This window comes from Vulpes vulpes, chromosome 14 (genome assembly GCF_048418805.1).
Source record: "Vulpes vulpes isolate BD-2025 chromosome 14, VulVul3, whole genome shotgun sequence".
NCBI lineage: Eukaryota > Metazoa > Chordata > Mammalia > Carnivora > Canidae > Vulpes > Vulpes vulpes.
The window spans coordinates 85,232,923-85,251,637 of record NC_132793.1 but is presented as its reverse complement, the minus strand read 5'-3'; the positions used below and the strand labels follow the sequence as shown (position 1 = coordinate 85,251,637).

Genomic DNA, 18,715 nt, shown 5'->3' with positions numbered 1-18,715 from the left:
GTGAGCAGAAGGATCAAACACAAGCTCTTCAAGTCTCACCTGCCCAAAGATTTAGGGAAAACAGTAATCCACAGGGAGGATATAGGATGCCCCAAAGAATGGGGTGGCAGCCTCAGGCTGCCTCGGTCTCCACAGAAATGACCTGCAGCTTGCTTTCAGCCTGCAAGTCTAGCTGTGCCAGCAGCAAACATCTGTGGGACATTCTCTGAGCTACTGGGAGTCATGTGGTGACAATGACAACATTAAAAAATGCTTCTTACATTTGTATAGTCTTATGCAATTTACAAAGTACAGCCTCACATAAGATGAAGAAACTAAAGCTGGGGTTTGAAGGGCTCTGGCTCCCCTGAGAATGTGCCTGGGTCGTGGAGCCCTGTGGCCCTGCCTGGGCTCTTCTCATGGAGTGCCTTCACCTGTGGCCTCCCTACCACCCTGGCAGCTGCCCAAGGATGGTGCAGTGTCCCAGTCTTCCTTCTGTCACCCATGCTCAGCCCAGGCCAGCACCCCGACCCTTGGTGGACTTCCCTTGAAGTAGCCGGATGTCCATTCCGGAGGTGTCTTCTCACCTTCTTCTCCACTGGTCATGGAATACCACCAGATAAAAGGCCACTGACTGCTTCTTAGGTAACATGAAGAACTGATGGCCAGGGCCATCAGGAACCTGGGGTTCTTCCCGGTTGCAGGCTTGGCAGCTCTGTGCATATAGATGGGTCTTCCCATCACACTGAGGGGTAGGGAGCCAATATGCCTTTCTCATCAGAAAATGTCCTTGTTAGGAAGAATGTGACAAGAAGAGCACATGCTTTGGAGTCTGGGGGTGTGGATCCGATTCTGGACTTCTGCACTGCACCTTAAACCCTCGACTTTGCCCTGCCTGGTACCCTGGGCACTCCTGGGCCACAGAGGGTTAATAGCAGGTTGCATTCCTTTTCTTAGGAATGCCTATCCTTAGTGTCCTCCAGGGTGCCTCCTAGGCCTCCTGAGCAAGTGCACAGTCTATGGGGCAAGAAGAAGGACCATGGATTTCACATTATGATAAAGGGCTTTTAGAGCAGCAATTATCTGGGGGCCCTCACTTTATCATCATGGATATAGCGGTTCAGTTCCTTCTTGGGCAACTTCTGCAGGAGAAAGAACACTAAAAGGGGACAATGAGAAAAACGGCTAATTACTTGAAAGAAAACTTTCCCTGCAGGACTTTATCCAGAAGCATTTTTTCCCACTCAGTACCTCAGAGATATACACCTGTACATCAGGGTGTGGGGCCCCAGCAGCCCCTATGAGGACCCTTTATTTTTTAAACTTATTTTACTTTTTTATTTGAGAGAAAGAGAGAGAGAAAGAGCAGGGTAAGGGGCAGACGAAGAGGGAGAAGCAGAAAGAGGGAGCCTGATGAGGGGCTCGATCCCAGGACCCCAGAATCATGACCTGAGCCAAAGGCAGCTACCCAACCAACTGAGCCACCTAGGTGCCCTCCAGGGGACCCTTTAGAGCAGGGAGAGGAGCTCATCGGAGAGGCACAGGCAGGTAGCAAGAGGGCAGGGGACTGGCCCCAGTCTTCAGGAAGGGGAGTGAGGCCCAAAGGAAGAGTCAGCTCCTGCAGCATACATACCATAGGACACTTCATTTTTCTCCACTTCTCTGCAGCCCCAGACAGGGAAAAGCCAGGTTGGGAGGATATTTTTTTTTGAACTGTAGAGTATTATAATTTGTCTTACTAAATAGACATAGCTAATATTCCCTAAGGCTGCAGAGAGTATATGTGATATATATGATTGAAACGAGCACCTGGGTGGTTTAGTCTGTTAAGTGTCTGACTTCAGCTCAGTCATGATCTTGGGGTCCTGGGATAGAGCCCATCAGGGCAGGCTCTGCACTCCACGGGGAATCTGCTTCTCCATGTGCTCCAAACCCTGCACATGCTCATGCTCTCTCTCAAATAAATGAAAAAAATAAAAAATATATAATGGAAAATATGAAATTATAACTCCTATCAGAATGTATCCTCTGCTGAATGATAAGCAAGTCCTATTACCTCATTAAGGCAAATCAGTAAATAATCTGGGCTTTATTTTGCATCCTACTAAACTGGGGGCTTAGGTTGGAAAAGGTTGCAAATTTCACATGAGCTACCTTCTGGACTACAGTGCTTTTGAACTCATGGGAAGTAAACAATTCTAGAAAGAATAATTAAATGTCTAATTTTAATTCCCACAGGACTATCAAATGCATTTAACAAACAGTGCAGAGCCTCTTCTGAACAAGGTACCTCAGAGATGTCCTCCAAGAGCCTATTGGTCTGAAGGAGGAATGCTGTCCACTCAACTTATTTCTAAATACACACTCCTGTCAAAATGCTCTGTATCCTCCTCCAGCTGAGAAGTGGCTGCACATATTTCAAAGAGACACCAGAATTTTCCTACCTCTTCTCTCTCAGCAATGAGTAGGTTTCTTTGCCCTGATTAGTTAGCACTTGGAAATAAGGAATTATTTTGCACAGAATCATGGAGTTGATGGGATAACAGAGATCAGGCAGCTAGATTTCTTCATTTTACATGTGAAATTAGACCTAGGGAATGTGCCCAAAGTGGGGGCTAATGCAAGAATAAGGCTATCTCTGAGCTGGGAGTTCTCTCCCCAGCAGGCCGACCAGTCCCTCACCAAGGCAGATGGCAGGCCGCACACAGATGCTAACTTATGTCCATGTTTGTAGCCTGGCCCTCCAGCCACTCACTCCCTAGGGGTGGAAGGAGTTTAATTTAAATGCAACTATACACTAACCCTCTGTTATTAAACCCTAAATGTTAACAGAATTTCTCCTCTATGTTGGCCCCTCTTTGAGGGGGATCCTGAAGCCTTAAATGCCCTTTCTGATAATGCATTTCTGAACACACTCCTGCCAGACTGTTCACAGGATAAGTCAATTTATTTTTTTTATTATTGAAGTACCAGGTGACATACAATGCTGTATTAGTTTCAGGTGTACAACATAGCAATTTGACAATTCAGTACATTACTCAATGCTCACCATGGTTAAGTGCAGTCACCATCTGCCACCCTACAATGTTATTACAATATTATTGACTGTATTCCCTATGCTGTATTCTTTATCTCCAAGATTTATTTTATAAATGGAAGTTTGTGCCTCTTAATCCCCTTACCCTATTTTGTCCATTTCCCCAGTCCCTGTAGGGATAAGTTAATTTTGGCAGAAGAAGCCTAAGGAAACCCTGTTTCCCTCACCCAGTACATGCAGAGATGCCCAGGCTGACAGCATGCCACACCTGATAACCTAGAGTTAACTGGCCACTTCTGACCAAATGGACCTGAGGGCTTAGTTCACAATCAGCACCTCAGACAAGACAGATTTCACAAACCGAATAATCAAGAAATGTATGTGAAGTGTAATCCATCCTTGCATTTCCAGGCCACAGATCCCCAAGAGGTTCAGTCTGGCCTTACAATTTGCCTACCAATAATTGTATATCCATGCTGCCAAGTTAAATAGCCACAGAACTTTCACTCAATCTAATAAGTGATAGGGCTTGCAAAGGAGCCACTTCCTTCCACATGGGCCTGCATCATCGCTGAGATAGAATGGAGACCTCTGCATGCTTCACCATTGTCAATGCCAATGACAAGAGCTATTCCATGGTCTCAGAGCCCAGAGACTTGTTCTGGGAGTGCCAGAAGGTTCTACAAGGGAGTGCATTTGGGGTAGACAGAGTGGTGTAAACACTGATTTGGTCACAGCTCCCGCCAGGGGTAAATGCCAGGACTAGCCATGCTGGCAGGATCTCAAGTCATAGTCACTGACCTTCACTGACTTTGACTGATACAACTCTACCTTTGTAATGATTTTCTCTTTCTTCTCCCCCATCTCCAAGTTGTTCATGCAAATCACCAATCTTTCATTGATTCCAAGAGCAAGAAAATGTGCTCTGTAACCATCTGATGAGCCCTTGGGGGCTCAAGCAGCACCCAAGATATCAGAAACACAGCCCAATTTTGAGGAAGTTCGTGATTTATTTGGATTTAGAGGAATCAACTTTAGTATTTTTTAAAGATTTATTTATTTATTTTAGAGAGAGAAGAGAGAGAGCATGTACATCAGCTGGGGGAGGGGTAGAGGGAAAGAACCTCAAGCAGACTCCCCACTGAGCCCAGGGGAATCCAGGGCTGGATTGCAAAACTCTGAGATCATGACCTCAGCTGAAATCAAGAGTCTGGAGCTTAAACATATGAGCCACTCAGGTGCCCCTCCCTTTAGTATTTTTAACAGAGCTGGCTCACAATTCTAAGTAAGAATCACTAAACCACAGGCAGTCATCTATACTTCTTATCCAGGCTTCCTTCTTCCTCTACAAAAAAAAAAAAAAAAAGGCAAAGCAAGTTCATCCAAGTAATGCCTTAAGTTACAAGTACAAACTGTATATCCATTAACTGACAAGAGAGAGAAACAGGGCTACTGATGAGACAGACACACTCCATCTCCAGTTCCTTTTATTGGAACAACTGATAGCTCTTTAGGATTTAAGAACTCATCATCGCATACACTCCCATCTGCTCCTCCCCCAGAGCCAGCAGGAGGGCCAGAACAGATTTTCCCTAGGGGCTGCCTGGGACTATGCCCAAGGTCACACAGCTGATCACCTAATCCAAGTCAGAGTTGGCAACCTGTCTCATTTATTTTTACTGCTTAGTGGTGATTCTTTTAAGAGACAGCATGATATTATTGAAAAGACCAGCAAAAAAAAAAAAAAAAGAAATCCAATTCACATATTTTAAAAAGAAAAAGTTAACTATGTATATCTTGAATGTGGAAATATCTTTTTTAAAAAAGATTTATTTATTTATTTTAGAGAAAGAGAGAGAACACACAAGCAGGGCGAGGGGCAAAGGAAGAGGTAGAGATCTGGAGCAGACTCTGCCCTAAACGCAGGGCCCAATGTGGGGCTCAATCTCACGACCCTGAGGCCATGATGAAGCCAAAATCAAGAGTCAGATGCTTAACCAACTAAGCCACCCAGGCGCTGCTGGAAAGATCTTTTTTAGAGGCATGAAATATTTTTAAAAAAAATTTTTTATAGAGGCATGAAATACTAGACATGAAAATGTGTTGCCAGGGGATCCCTGGGTGGCGCAGCAGTTTGGCGCCTGCCTTTCGCCCGGGGCACGATCCTGGAGACCCGGGATCGAATCCCACGTCGGGCTCCTGGTGCATGGAGCCTGCTTCTCCCTCTGCCTGTGTCTGTGCCTCTCTCTCTCTCTCTGTGACTATCATAAATAAATAAAAATTTAAAAAAAAAGTTTAAAAAAAAAAAGAAAAGAAAATGTGTTGCCCATATTTCAATAATACACATTTTTTTCCAAACTTCAAATCATTACTAAAGGAATTGTGGAGAAATGGATTGTCACCATGGCCTTTGGACCTCCTCAGAAAAAAGGGTACAATTTAGGGGCAGCCTGGGTGGCTCAGTGGTTTAGCACCACTTTCAGCCAAGGGCATGATCCTGGATACCCGGGATCGAGTCCCACATTGGGCTTCCTGCAAGGAGCCTGCTTCTCCCTCTGCCTGTGTCTCTGCCTCTCTCTGTGTCCCTCATGAATAAATAAATAAAATCTTTTTTTTTAAAGGGTACAATTTAGCATGAGGGTGGGGGTGGGCTGCAGAACAAGGAGCACTCCGTGTCCCAGGACACGGTGCATTGTGTAGTCTCTTGCATGACAAGGATATGTCAGGCCAATCCTGAACTTACTTTAAGAACCAAGAGAGGCCCATGTCATGGACCTAAAACAGAAGCACAGAGGTGACTGGGATAAATCATGGGGGTATCAGCCCCAAGGAGAGCAGAGCAAGGTCTTTTCAGAGGCAGCAAGGCTCAGTCTGGCAGGGCAGCACCTGAGGTATCTGCCTTAGCTCCACGCATCTCCCTTCTCTGAGGTGAACTTGCAAACTCTTGTCTCAGTAACTGAGAAACTAATCTCACCAAGGTGTGGGTGGGTGGTTTATTCACATCATCAATCCTTAGTGCCATGTGAAACTCTACAGTAATCTAATAAAACAATTGAGTGAAATACCAAACAGAAAAGGAAATTAATTTCAAAGTTCTCATTTTACATCTCATAAAAGTCAATACAACATCTTCTTCATGCATATTCATTCAGACATCAAATTTCCATTATATTTATAAGAAAAACCATGTAAGAGTAAACTAAGTTCAAATAAAAAATAATTCCCTGGAAGGAGACTCAAAATCCTTCTAACCTAAAAAATGAGTTTACTTTAGACTTATCTGCTTAAACCAAGAGAGATGCTTTTACAATTTGCACAGCACTAATGTGCATTTGACATCTCAGAATGTGAGCTGGTGAGGATAGCACAAATCTGTAATAGCAAGGGCTGGAGTTTCATGGGATAGAATGATTTTACTAGATAAGGCCTTGGAGACATATGAAGCTAACCCTCTCCTTTTCCCACAAGAAGCCTAGAGCATGACCACGCCATGTGTCATGCATCCAGGTAATCCAGTTGGAAATGGAGGGCCTTTATCCCTCTGCCTCACTTCCTGGTCAAGAGGTAAAATGCACAAGCCAGCCAGCTAAACACATCACAACACAGGCAGGTAATACGGTGGCATCCAGCCCATCTTTCAATTTCGGAATTTAAAGACTTACTATTTAAACTCACTTCTCCAGTCTGTTACTATGAACGATAAAGAATCTGTCCCCAAAGTGTGGCAAAAGTGGCTCCTTACCTTGCCTGCTCTGTCTCATCCGCGTTAAGGCCATCTTATTCTTGGGCTGACATGTAGACCATTTGGGATACAGCAGTCTAACCAAGGCCAAATAAAACTCTGTCTCAACTTTCAATGGTAAAATATTTTCAAATTAAATTACCAGTAGGAACTAGCATGTTTTATTCCAACTTAAGTGCCTGTGGATCTCAGGGCTCCCTCTGAATAGGATGTTCTGTGGTCATCCTCAGGGATGGACATCTTCTAAAAGGATTAGGCACCACCTTTTATTTAACTAGTGGCACATCCCTCTGTAGCCATGTAGAGCACTCTGAATGAAGAGAGTGGTTCAGCACAAAGCTGAAAAAATTATTCCCATTTGCCCCTCTGAAATCAATAATTTGGTTTTACATGCATTTTTGATGGAACAAGAAGTATCAAGAAATATCCAGTCACAACATTTGGATTGTTCTCTAGTGGAAAATCTATTCCTAAGTAGTGCTAGGTTTCCCTTTTGCATGTGGGTGCCATGAGGGACCTGGGGGAAGAACAGTGTATCTGGTGCTCAGTAGCACTCTAGACACTGCAGTGATCATCGAAGCCTTGGAGAACACCCATCCCAGCCGAGCAAGAGCTCACCCATCCCTCCACCCTGGAGCTCAGTTCCTGCAAGGAGAAGCCTCATAGGGAACTTGCTGATGAGCAACCTGCCCACACTCAGAGCCAGATTAAGCCCATTTTAGCGAAAAACACAGTTGCCTCTCTACTGTTTTCATTTTCTATGAGAAAAAAAAATGTACTGTGAATATACATTTGCTTTATTCCATGAGAGAAACCCCAAGGCCAACAACCCTGGTAAGGCAGGCAAATAAACCCTCTGGGAGGTGCCACAGACACAGAGTCCCAGGGCTTAAGTCAATAGGAGTCAAACCAAAGAGGAAGGAAACTTTGGGAAAACAGAGGGTTGGCGGCATTTCCATTGGTTGTCCTGGCTGGCAGTCATGTCCTCACCAGGACCAGGATGCAGGCCAGCAGATCATCCTCAAGCCAACACTCTCCCTTCTGCAGTTGGAGAAGGCACCACATCTTCAGACTAGAATCAACAGCCAACCTTCCAAAGACTGGGGGCCCTTCAAGTTAGAGCAGTCTCAATGCCCCTTTGAGGGAGGCCTGAGTTCTGGAAGCCACAACCTCTGGCTGTTCAAGTAATTTGCCCGTCCTTCCTTCAGTTTCCATCGTCTGAGTGACAGGCACTTGGAGGTGCGGTGCACAACCCCGCCCCCTCCCCCCCAACTCGGTTATCCCAGATGCTCTCCCAAGGTGGCTCAGGTAGAGTGGACTTCCAACTCGCGGTTAGCATGCCCCCTGCTGGCCGTACGGGAGCTGACTCAGCCTTTAGTCTCCAGACCTAAGACATAAGTAAATGACCTTAGGATCCAAATGGAACAAAAAGAAAAAGCAAGGCAATTTTGGCTTCTTAGAAAAGGAAGACATGATACTCTAAACACACAAACTGGACAAAGAGGCTTTAAAGTGCTTGTTTTTGAAAGGTTTTTAAAGAAATAAGTGATGAATACCTAAAGATTTAGGGGAAACACATTTCTATTTTTACAAGTACTGCAGTGAGTTAAATAAAAAACACTATGACGAATATTTTCACAGGTCTACGGGTTAAAAAAAAAAAAAAGGAAATGTGGCCAGAGTGGTTTTTACAGTCTCAATTTCTGAAAAGGTCATAGCCTGGAGCCTGAAAAAACAATTTTCATACTATTTCACATAGTACTGGGAATACTTCAATTACAGAAAAATCTCTGCCATGACTTAAGAGCTCAGATTCTAAAGCAACCACACGCAGTCAGACCAAAGTCACCAAAAAGTCATAGAAAATTCTGCTACATGCTTCCTGTCTCATCCAGTCTCTCCGTTGTGAAGACATTTGGCAACTGCAGGAAGTGTGAGGCTGTGTACACACAGCCTGCTTCAGGGGGAGGTGTGCTTCCCCTTTTCTGCAAGGTGAGGACAGATAATCCAGCTTCTTGACAACTCCACCAATATCCTCCACCAGGGCCGAGGGCCCTAGCAGTTACTTCCTATGGGGACACCTGCTGTACCACATCGAGGTTGAGACCCACACCCAGCAAGATTCCACGAAGCAATAGGTTCCATCCATTGTCACCCTGAATATCACCTTAATGTAAACCATTGCTTGACTCCAGTCCAGGGTTTCAAAGCTCCACATTCCTGACCATTCCACATTCCTAAACTTTTACATGGCATATGGTATTAACTTCTTTACAGACCAAATATGATCACACTAATAATTTAAGGCATGCTTATTTTAAGCAATTAGGGGTAGTCATTAATTATTAAATAGAAAAATGTCAATACTTTTATCCCATTGATTCTTTCGATATGATAGGCTTAAGTAGATTTGCAGACTGTCTTGGGAACTTGCTTACTTTTGTTCCCATAATAATCAGTACTATCGGAAAAAACACACACACAATAATGATGGCTTGTTGCTTCCATGGCGGGGGGAAGTTCCCGCAGAACTTGGTGTGCTGTGCAGGTAGATGTCCAGCCTCAGGGTGCTGAATTGGCCTTGAGGATGGTGGGACACACAGCTGCTATAGTAAGAAAAGGAAAGGCAGGGAGGACCCTACAGAAGCTGCCACTCCTCTCCCTAGGGCAGGCTGCTCCCAGACCCATCCTGGAGGGGAGTGGGGATGCTGAAGGAAGGAGACTTACAGATTTTCCTAAAGCAATCAAGGCCTGTAAGAATTTAGGCCACATTGTCCACCTTTTCCTGGACACATCAATGTGCCACATCACATATAATATCTTAATTTTTTTTTTAATCTCGCAGCTCACTTTCATCTCTAAAGACAAGGCAAGGCAATAAGCATGTAAGTGTCATGCATGACCCTTTCCCCTGGATCCTTGTGATGTGGCTGAAGCAATTCCCAGATCCGCTGGGATCTAACAAGTTTCCTTTCAGCTACTCTCAAATCTATTGATTCCCAAGCCAATAAATGAATATAAAAACCGTTTCATATGTGTAATGCTGTTGAGTTTAGAAACCAGAGGCAAATCCATTTTATTACAAAGATTCTCAAAGGGCTGCAATAGCTGCACCGGGAGGAGGGTACACTTGAGCGGTTGTGTCCAATGAAGGAAAGTTTTTGTTAATGATGACATCACTGACATCTCTCAAATTTAAAGGAGCACTTAAAGCACAACAGATGCAATTTTTCCCATCTAGTGAGAAGCGACTAGGGAAGGCCTCCGGGTTCACGGTCAAATTGCATTAAAGGTTCCCCTGCTGTCCAGCCAGACCCGACGGAGCAAGCGAGCGAGTGGTACGCCGGGCTCCAGTGGCCCACGCAGCCACAGCCTGAGCACCCGGCGAGCGGCCTCACGCGCTGTTCCTGGGCCCCGGCGCGACCCGGAGCCTGCCAGCGCCGCGGGACCCCAGGCGCGCCCCCACGCCCGTCATCACGTTCCAGTGCAGGCAGCTCAAGGGCCCGGCGGAGACGATGGCCCAGACCCAGCCGGGGCGCCGCGCCCTGCCCGGGAGACGCGCGCTGGGCCGGAGCCGGCGGGGTCCACAGCGGAGCCCGCAATGCAGCGCGCCGCGAGCCCTGCGCGGGGCCCGCGACCCCCGCACGCCTGTGCCTTAGCGCCTGGGCCCCGGGGTCGCCCGGCCTCTGCGCCCCCCCGCCTCTCCGCGGAGCACCCAGGGACCCGGCGCCCGCGCTCCGCCAGCCACCTGCCTGGCCCGCGGCCCCGGCCCCGCCACTGCCGCCGGCAGCACCGCGGCCAGCGCCGCCTCCCTCACCTGCCGCGCCGCGCCGCGCCGCTCCGCTCCGCCAGCCTCAGCGCCGCAGTCGCCGCTACCCGACTTCCATTTTCTCTCGCTTTAAAGGAAAATCAGATCAGCTGTTTGGCTCGCGCTCCGGCTCCGCGGCCCCCTCCCCAGCCGCCGCTCGCGGTCTCGGGGCCTCTCCTCCCCCGCCTCCTCCCGCGCTCCGCTCCGCCCCTCGCACCCCGCCGCTCCGCCCGCGGCCGCGCGCAGCGCCCGCCTCCCGGCTCAGCCCGCAGACGCCCGGCGCGCGCCCTGCCCTGACGTCACCGGCCACAGCCGCGCCCCGCCCCCGCCTCTCGCGGACGAGCGCGCCCCCGCGCCGGCGTCCCCGGAGCGCGCGTCCTCGCTGCCCGGGCCGGTGCGGCGGGAGGGGCCTCCGCGAGGAGCGCGCTCTCCCCCGGCGCGGGAAAGCTCAGCCTGGGGGGCGCCTCCTGGCACCTGCCGCGGGGACTGCAGGAGACGCCGCTTGAATCGCCTGCCTTTGCCTTCTCCACCCGCGCCCTTGTGAGTCCACCTTTCTCGTTTCTTCCCCCTGCTCACTCTTCCCAAACTTTCCCTACCCGTCCTGTCTCCGCTCCACTTCCCAGCATTTGCGGGCCCATGCATCACCTTCCTGCGAAGTTGCTCCTTTTGATCCGAAACTAGTGTTCTTACCTTTCCCCATTTCGTGCCTTCGTCTTAATACCTCATGCCACTGCTGCTGGGGGTTCTTGTCGCTCATACCCAGGCCTGTCCTCTGCTTTCCGTTCACTCTCACATCACCCTTCGGTGTAACCACGCCCCCCCCATTCCAAATAATGTGTTATGTTGCAGGTTGGTTAATACCATCCTCATGCGTCTCTTGACAACTGTTATTTTACTTAGTTTAGGACTTTTTGCTTAGTTCTGCACACTACACATATGTTTAATAGCAGTTTAGTAATTCATTTGACTTTTTGAATTGATACACGGTGAAATTGACTTTGAGGGGAAGGAGGGGTTTAAAACGCTTGTTTGGATTCCTGTGGCCACCAGCACAGTTAGGATACATCAACCGAAGAATTATTTCTTGCCCTTTTATAGCCACCCCCTCCCTGGACCGTAATACACAACCATTGACATAGTTTTGCCTACATCCCTGCGGTTTTGCCTTTTTGAGAATTTTATGTTCGCGGAATTATGCCATATGCAACATTTTGAGTCTGACTTTATTCATTCACCATGATGCTTTTGAGATTCACCCATGTTGTGTGTATCAATAGTTCTTTTTATTGTTGGATGCTATCCCATTATTGGTACCACATTTTGTTTCTTCAACCACTGAAGAATATTTAAGTGATTTCCAGTTTTTGGCGATTGTGAATAGATACTCTTTAGACACTTGCATGCCGAGTTTTGTGTGGACAAAAGTTTTCAAATTAGTTGGGTAAATACCTTGGAGTGCCAACAGAAACCTCATTTAACATTATAGGAGTCCTACAGCTTTCCAGAGTGTGTACACCATTTTCATAACCACTAGCAATTATGAGTCTCACTTTCCTGTATCCTTGGCAGCACTGGATATTATATATATATATATACATGTATAATTTATACAGCAAAAACACACACATGCACATATATGCATATAGGGCATTTTCATAGTTGTGGAGACACATGTCATTGTCGTTCTAATTTTCAATTCCCTACTAAAAGTTATATTGAGCATCTTTTCGTATGTGTATTTCCTAGCTATATATCTTCTTTGATAAGGAATCTGTGTACATCTTTGCCTATTTTAATTTGGGGTTTTTAATTTTCTTATTATTGAGTTTTAAGAGTTCTTTTAAAACATTTTTTATTGGAGTTCAATTTGCCAACATAGAGCATAACACCCAGTGCTCATCCCATCAAGTGCCCCCCTCAGTGCCTGTCACCCAGTCACTCCCACCCCCCTCCCACCTCCCTTTCCACCACCACTTGTCTGTTTCCCAGAGTAAGGAGTCTCTCATGATCTGTCTCCCTCTCTGATGTTTCCCACTCATTTTTTCTCCTTTCCCCTTTATTCTCTTTCTCTATTTTTTATATTCCCCAAATGAATGAGACCATATAATGTTTGTCCTTCTCCGATGACAAATACCTACCATTTGCTTCGACGTGGAAGGAACTAGAGGGTATTATGCTGAGAGTTTAAGAGTTCTTTGTGCATTTTGGATAGAAGTACCTTATAAGATATGTGTTTTGTAAATATTTTCTGCCAGTGTGAGGCTTCTTTATCATTTTCTTCATACTGTCTTCTGCAGAGTAGACGTTTTTAATTTTAATAAAAGTCTAACTTTTTTTCTTTAAAGAATCATACTTTTGGTATTATATCTAAAAATATCACCAAATCCAAGGTCACATAGATTTAAGCCTGTTTTCTTCTTCAAATTTTATAGTATTATATTTCACGTTTAGGTGTATGCTCTATTTTTACTTAATTTTTGTGAGGGCATATAGGGTCTATGTCAAGACTTTTTTTTTTTTTTTTTTTTTTTTTGCATGTAGATGTTCAGTTGCTTCAGCATCATTCCTTTTTTTTAATAATAAATTTATTTTTTATTGGTGCTCAATTTGCCAACATACAGAATAACACCCAGTGTTCATCCCGTCAAGTGCCCCCCTCAGTGCCCGTCACCCATTCACCCCCACTCCCCGCCCTCCTCCCCTTCCACCACCCCTAGTTCGTTTCCCAGAGTTAGGAGTCTTTATGTTCTGTCTCCCTTTCTGATATTTCCCACACATTTCTTCTCCCTTCCCTTCTATTCCCTTTAACTATTATTTATATTCCCCAAATGAATGAGAACATACAATGTTTGTCCTTCTCCGATTGACTTACTTCACTCAGCATAATACCCTCCAGTTCCATCCACGTTGAAGCAAAAGGTGGGTATTTGTCGTTTCTATGGCTGAGTAATATTCCATTGTATACATGAACCACATCTTCTTTATCCATTCATCTTTCAATGGACACTGAGGCTCCTTCCACAGTTTGGCTATTGTGGACATTGCTGATAGAAACATCGGGTGCAGGTGTCCCGGAGTTTCATTGCATCTGAATCTTTGGGGTAAATCCCCAGCAGTGCAATTGCTGGGTCGTAGGGCAGGTCTATTTTTAACTCTTTGAGGAACCTCCACAGTTTTCCAGAGTGGCTGCACCACCAGTTCACATTGCCACCAACAGTGTAAGAGGGTTCCCTTTTCTCCGCATCCTCTCCAACATTTGTGGTTTCCTGCCTTGTTAATTTTCCCCATTCTCACTGGTGTGAGGTGGTATCTCATTGTGGTTTTGATTTGTATTTCCCTGATGGCAAGTGATGCAGAGCATTTTGTCATGTGCGTGTTGGCCATGTCTATGTCTCCCCGTGTGAGATTTCTGTTCATGTCTTTTGCCCATTTCATGATTGGATTGTTTGTTTCTTTGCTGTTGAGTTTAATAAGTTCTTTATAGATCTTGGAAACTAGCCCTTTATCTGATACGTACGTCATTTGCAAATATCTTCTCCCATTCTGTAGGTTGTCTTTGAGTTTTGTTGACTGTATCCTTTGCTGTGCAAAAGCTTCTTATCTTGATGAAGTCCCACTAGTTCATTTTTGCTTTGGTTTCTTTTGCATTCGTGGATGAATCTTGCAAGAAGTTACTATGGCCGAGTTCAAAAAGGGTGTTGCCTGTGTTCTCCTCTAGCATTTTGATGGACTCTTGTCTCACATTTAGATCTTTCATCCATTTTGAGTTTATCTTTGTGTATGGTGAAAGAGAGTGGTCTAGTTTCATTCTTCTGCACGTGGATGTCCAATTTTCCCAGCACCATCTATTGAAGAGACTGTCTTTCTTCCAGTGGATAGTCTTTCCTCCTTTATCGAATACTAGTTGACCATAAAGTTCAGGGTCTACTTCTGGGTTCTCTATTCTGTTCCATTGATCTATGTGTCTGTTTTTGTGCCAGTACCACACTGTCCTGATGACCACAGCTTTGTAGTACAACCTGATATCTGGCATTGTGATGCCCCCAGCTATGGTTTTCTTTTTTAAAATTCCCCTGGCTATTCTTTTCTGATTCTACACAAATCTTAAAATAATTTGTTCTCCTCTCTGAAGAAAGTCCATGGTATTTTGATAGGGATTGCATTAAACATGTAAATTGCCCTGGGTAACATTGACATTTTCACAATATTAATTCTGCCAATCCACGAGCATGGAATATTTTTCCATCTCTTTGTGTCTTCCTCAATTTCTTTCAGAAGTGTTCTTTACCTCTTTGGTTAGGTTTATTCCTAGGAAGCTTATGCTTTTGGGTGCAATTGTAAGTGGCATTGATTCCTTAATTTCTCTTTCTTCAGTCTCATTGTTAGTGTATAGAAAGGCCATTGATTTCTGGGCATTGATTTTGTATCCTGCCACGCTACCAAATTGCTGTATGAGTTCTAGCCATCTTGGGGTGGAGGCTTTTGGGTTTTCTATGTAGAGTATCATGTCATCGGCGAAGAAGGAGAGTTTGACTTCTTCTTTGCCAATTTGAATGCCTTTAATGTCTTTTTGTTGTCTGATTGCTGAGGCTAGGACATCCAGTACTGTGTTGAATAGCAGTGGTGAGAGTGGACATCCCTGTCTTGTTCCTGATCTTAGGGGAAAGGCTCCCAGTGCTTCCCCAGTGAGAAAGATATTTGCTGTGGGCTTTTCGTAGATGGCTTTTAAGATGTTGAGGAATGTTCCCTCTATCCCTACACTCTGAAGAATTTTCATCAGGAATGGATGCTGTATTTTGTCAAATGCTTTCTCTGCATCTAATGAGAGGATCATATGGTTCTTGGTTTTTCTCTTGCTGATACGATGAATCACATTGATTGTTTTACGAGTGTTGAACCAGCCTTGTGTCCCGGGGATAAATCCTACTTGGTCATGGTGAATAATTTTCTTAATGTACTATTGGATCCTATTGGCTAGTATCTTGTTGAGAATTTTTGCATCCATGTTCATCAGGGATATTGGTCTATAATTCTCCTTTTTGGTGGGGTCTTTCTCTGGTTTTGGAATTAAGGTGATGCTGGCCTCATAGAACGAATTTGGAAGTACTCCATCTCTTTCGATCTTTCCAAACAGCTTTAGTAGAATAGGTATGGTTTCTTCTTTAAACGTTTGATAGAATTCCCCTGGGAAGCCATCTGGCCCGGGACTTTTGTGTCTTGGGAGGTTTCTGATGACTGCTTTAATTTCCTCCCTGGTTATTGGCCTGTTCAGGTTTTCTATTTCTTCCTGATCCAGTTTTGGTAGTTTGTGGCTTTCCAGAAATGCGTCCATTTCTTCTAGATTGCCTAATTTATTGGCATATAGCTGTTCATAATATGTTTTTAAAATTGTTTGTATTTCCTTGGTGTTGGTAGTGATCTCTCCTTTCTCATTCATAGTTTTATTAATTTGAGTCTTCTCTCTCTTCTTTTTAATAAGGCTGGCTAATGGTTTATGTATCTTATTAATTCTTTCAAAGAACCAACTCCTGGTTTTTTTATCTGTTCCACAGTTCTTCTGGTCTCAATTTCATTGAGTTCTGCTCGAATCTTAATTAACTCTCTACTTTTGGGTGCAGGATCTATCTGCTGTTTTTTCTCTAGCTCCTTTAGGTGTAAGGTTAGCTTTTGTATTTGAGTTCTTTCCAATTTTTGAATGGATGCTTGTATAGCGATGTATTTCCCCCTTAGGACTGCTTTTGCTGCATCCCAAAGATTTTGAACAGTTGTATCTTCATTCTCATTAGTTTTCATGAATCTTTTTAATTCTTCCTTAATTTCCTGGTTGACCATTTCATCTTTTAGCAGGATGTCCTTAACCTCCACGTGTTTGAGGTCCTTCCAAACTTCTTGTTGTGATTTAGTTCTAGTTTCAAGGCATTATGGTCTGAGAATATGCAGGGGATGATCCCAGTCTTTTTTATCGGTTCAGACCCGATTTGTGACCCAGTATGTGGTCTATTCTGGAGAAAGTTCCATGTGCATTTGAGAAGTATGTGTATTCAGTTGAGTTTGGATGTAAAGTTCTGTAGATATCTGTGAAATCCATCTGGTCCAGTGTATCATTTAAAGCTCTCATTTCTTTGGAGATGTTGTGCTTAGGAGACCTATCTAGTATAGAAAGAGCTAGATTGAAGTCACCAAGTATGAGTGTATTATTATCTAAGTATTTCTTCACTTTGGTTATTAATTGATTTAAATATTTGGGAGCTCCCACATTCGGGGCATATATATTGAGGATTGTTAAGTCCTCTACTTGGATAGATCCTTTGAGTATGTTATAGTGTCTCTCTTCATCTCTCACTACAGTGTTCAGGGTAAATTTTAGTTTATCTGATATAAGGATGGCTACCCCTGCTTTCTTTTGAGGACCATTCGAATGGTAAATGGTTCTCCAACCTTGTATTTTCAGGCTGTAGGTGTCCTTCTGTCTAAAATGAGTCTCTTGTAGACAGCAAATAGATGGGTCCTGCTTTTTTATCCAGTCTGAAACCCTGCACCTTTTGATGGGGTCATTAAGCCCGTTCACGTTCAGAGTTACTATTGAAAGATGTGAGTTTAGTGTCATCATGATATCTATTCAGTCCTTGTTTTTGTGGATTGTTCCGCTGGACTTCTTCTTAAAGGGGAATTTTAAGAGTCCCCGTTAAAATTTCTTGCAGAGCTCATTTGGAGATCACATATTCTTTCAGTTCCTGCCTGTCTTGGAAGCTCTTTATCTCTCCTTCCATTTTGAATGAGAGCCTTGCTGGATAAAGTATTCTTGGTTGCATGTTCTTCTCATTTAGGACGTTGAATATATCCTGCCATCCCTTTCTGGCCTGCCAGGTTTCTGTGGAGAGGTCTGCTGTTACCCTCATACTCCTCCCCATAAAGGTCAGGGTTTCTTGTCTCTTGCTGCTTTAAGGATCTTCTCTTCATCCTTGGAATTTGCAAGCCTAACTATTAGATGTTGAGGTGTTGAACGGTTTTTATTGATTTTAGGGGGGGATCTCTCTATTTCCTGGATCTGAATGCCTGTTTCCCTTCCCAGATTAGGAAAGTTTTCGGCTAGGATTTGTTCAAATACATATTCTGGCCCTCTGACCCTTTCGGCGCCCTCGGGAACCCCAATTAAACGTAGGGTTTTCTTCCTCAGGCTGTCGTTTATTTCCCTTAATCTATCCTCATGGTCTTTTAATTGCTTGTCTCTTTTTTCCTCAGTTTACCTCTTTGCCATCAACTTGTCTTCCATGTCACTCACTCGTTCTTCCACTTCGTTAACCCTCATCGTTAGGACTTCTAGTTTGGATTGCATCTCATTTGATTGATTTTTAATTTCTGCCTGATTGGATCTAAATTCTGCAGTCATGAAGTCTCTTGAGTCCTTTATGCTTTTATCTGGAGCCACCAGTAGCTGTATAATAGTGCTTCTGAATTGGCTTTCTGACATTGAATTGTAATCTAGATTTTGTAACTCTGTGGGAGAGAGGACTGTTTCTTTCTTTTGAGGTGAGGTTGTCCTTGTAGTCATTTTGCTCAGTGCAGAGTGGCCAAAAACAAGTTGTATTGGGAAAAGGAGAAAAAGAGAGAGAAAGAAGGAAAGAAAAGAGAAAAAGAAAAAAAAGAAAAAAAGAGAAGAAAAAGAGAAAGAACAAGAAAGAAAGGAAAAAAAAAGGTGGGGGAAGCAAACAGAAATCAAAAAGAAGAAAAAAAGAAAAGAAAAGAAAAAACCACGGGGGAGTATCTTCTGATTCTGTATACTTTAAGTCCCTTGACTTCCCCTGGAACTTGTCCGTCTAGCTGGTCTTCTGGGGGAGGGTCCTGTTGTGCTGATTTTTAGGTGTTAGCACTTGGGGGAGCTGCTCTGCTCCCTGCCTGGTGCAGGGCTCAGTGGGGGTTGTTTACCCTGTGAGGCCCCAGGAGATACAACCCCAGTGGCGGCGGCCAGCACTGGAGCCCTGGAGTCAGCTCCCACAGTAACTACAGAGCTCTTGGTTTGCAGGGCCTGGATGCTCCGGGGGGCGGGGCCACTGATCTGCTCAGCTCAGGGCAGGAGCATCCTTGTGGTCCTGGGCCCTCCTGGCCTCTGCTTGTCCTGGGAGGAGGCCGGATCCTGGGCTGTGTCCCA

General features: G+C 44.8%; 2 protein-coding genes across 2 annotated transcripts in view; one reads left to right on the top strand and one right to left on the bottom strand.

Annotated features, from left to right (window-relative positions):
- The window catches only part of OTUD7A (OTU deubiquitinase 7A), a 378,372-nt gene extending 367,612 nt beyond the window's left edge, over positions 1-10,760 (bottom strand). The window contains exon 1 of the mRNA XM_072737039.1: positions 10,576-10,760. The gene's annotated coding sequence lies outside the window, so the exon portion shown is untranslated. The remainder of the gene's footprint in view (positions 1-10,575) is intronic.
- Positions 10,761-10,912: 152 nt separating this feature from the next.
- The window catches only part of LOC112910145 (CHRNA7-FAM7A fusion protein), a 326,471-nt gene continuing 318,668 nt past the window's right edge, over positions 10,913-18,715 (top strand). The window contains exon 1 of the mRNA XM_072737044.1: positions 10,913-11,106. The gene's annotated coding sequence lies outside the window, so the exon portion shown is untranslated. The remainder of the gene's footprint in view (positions 11,107-18,715) is intronic.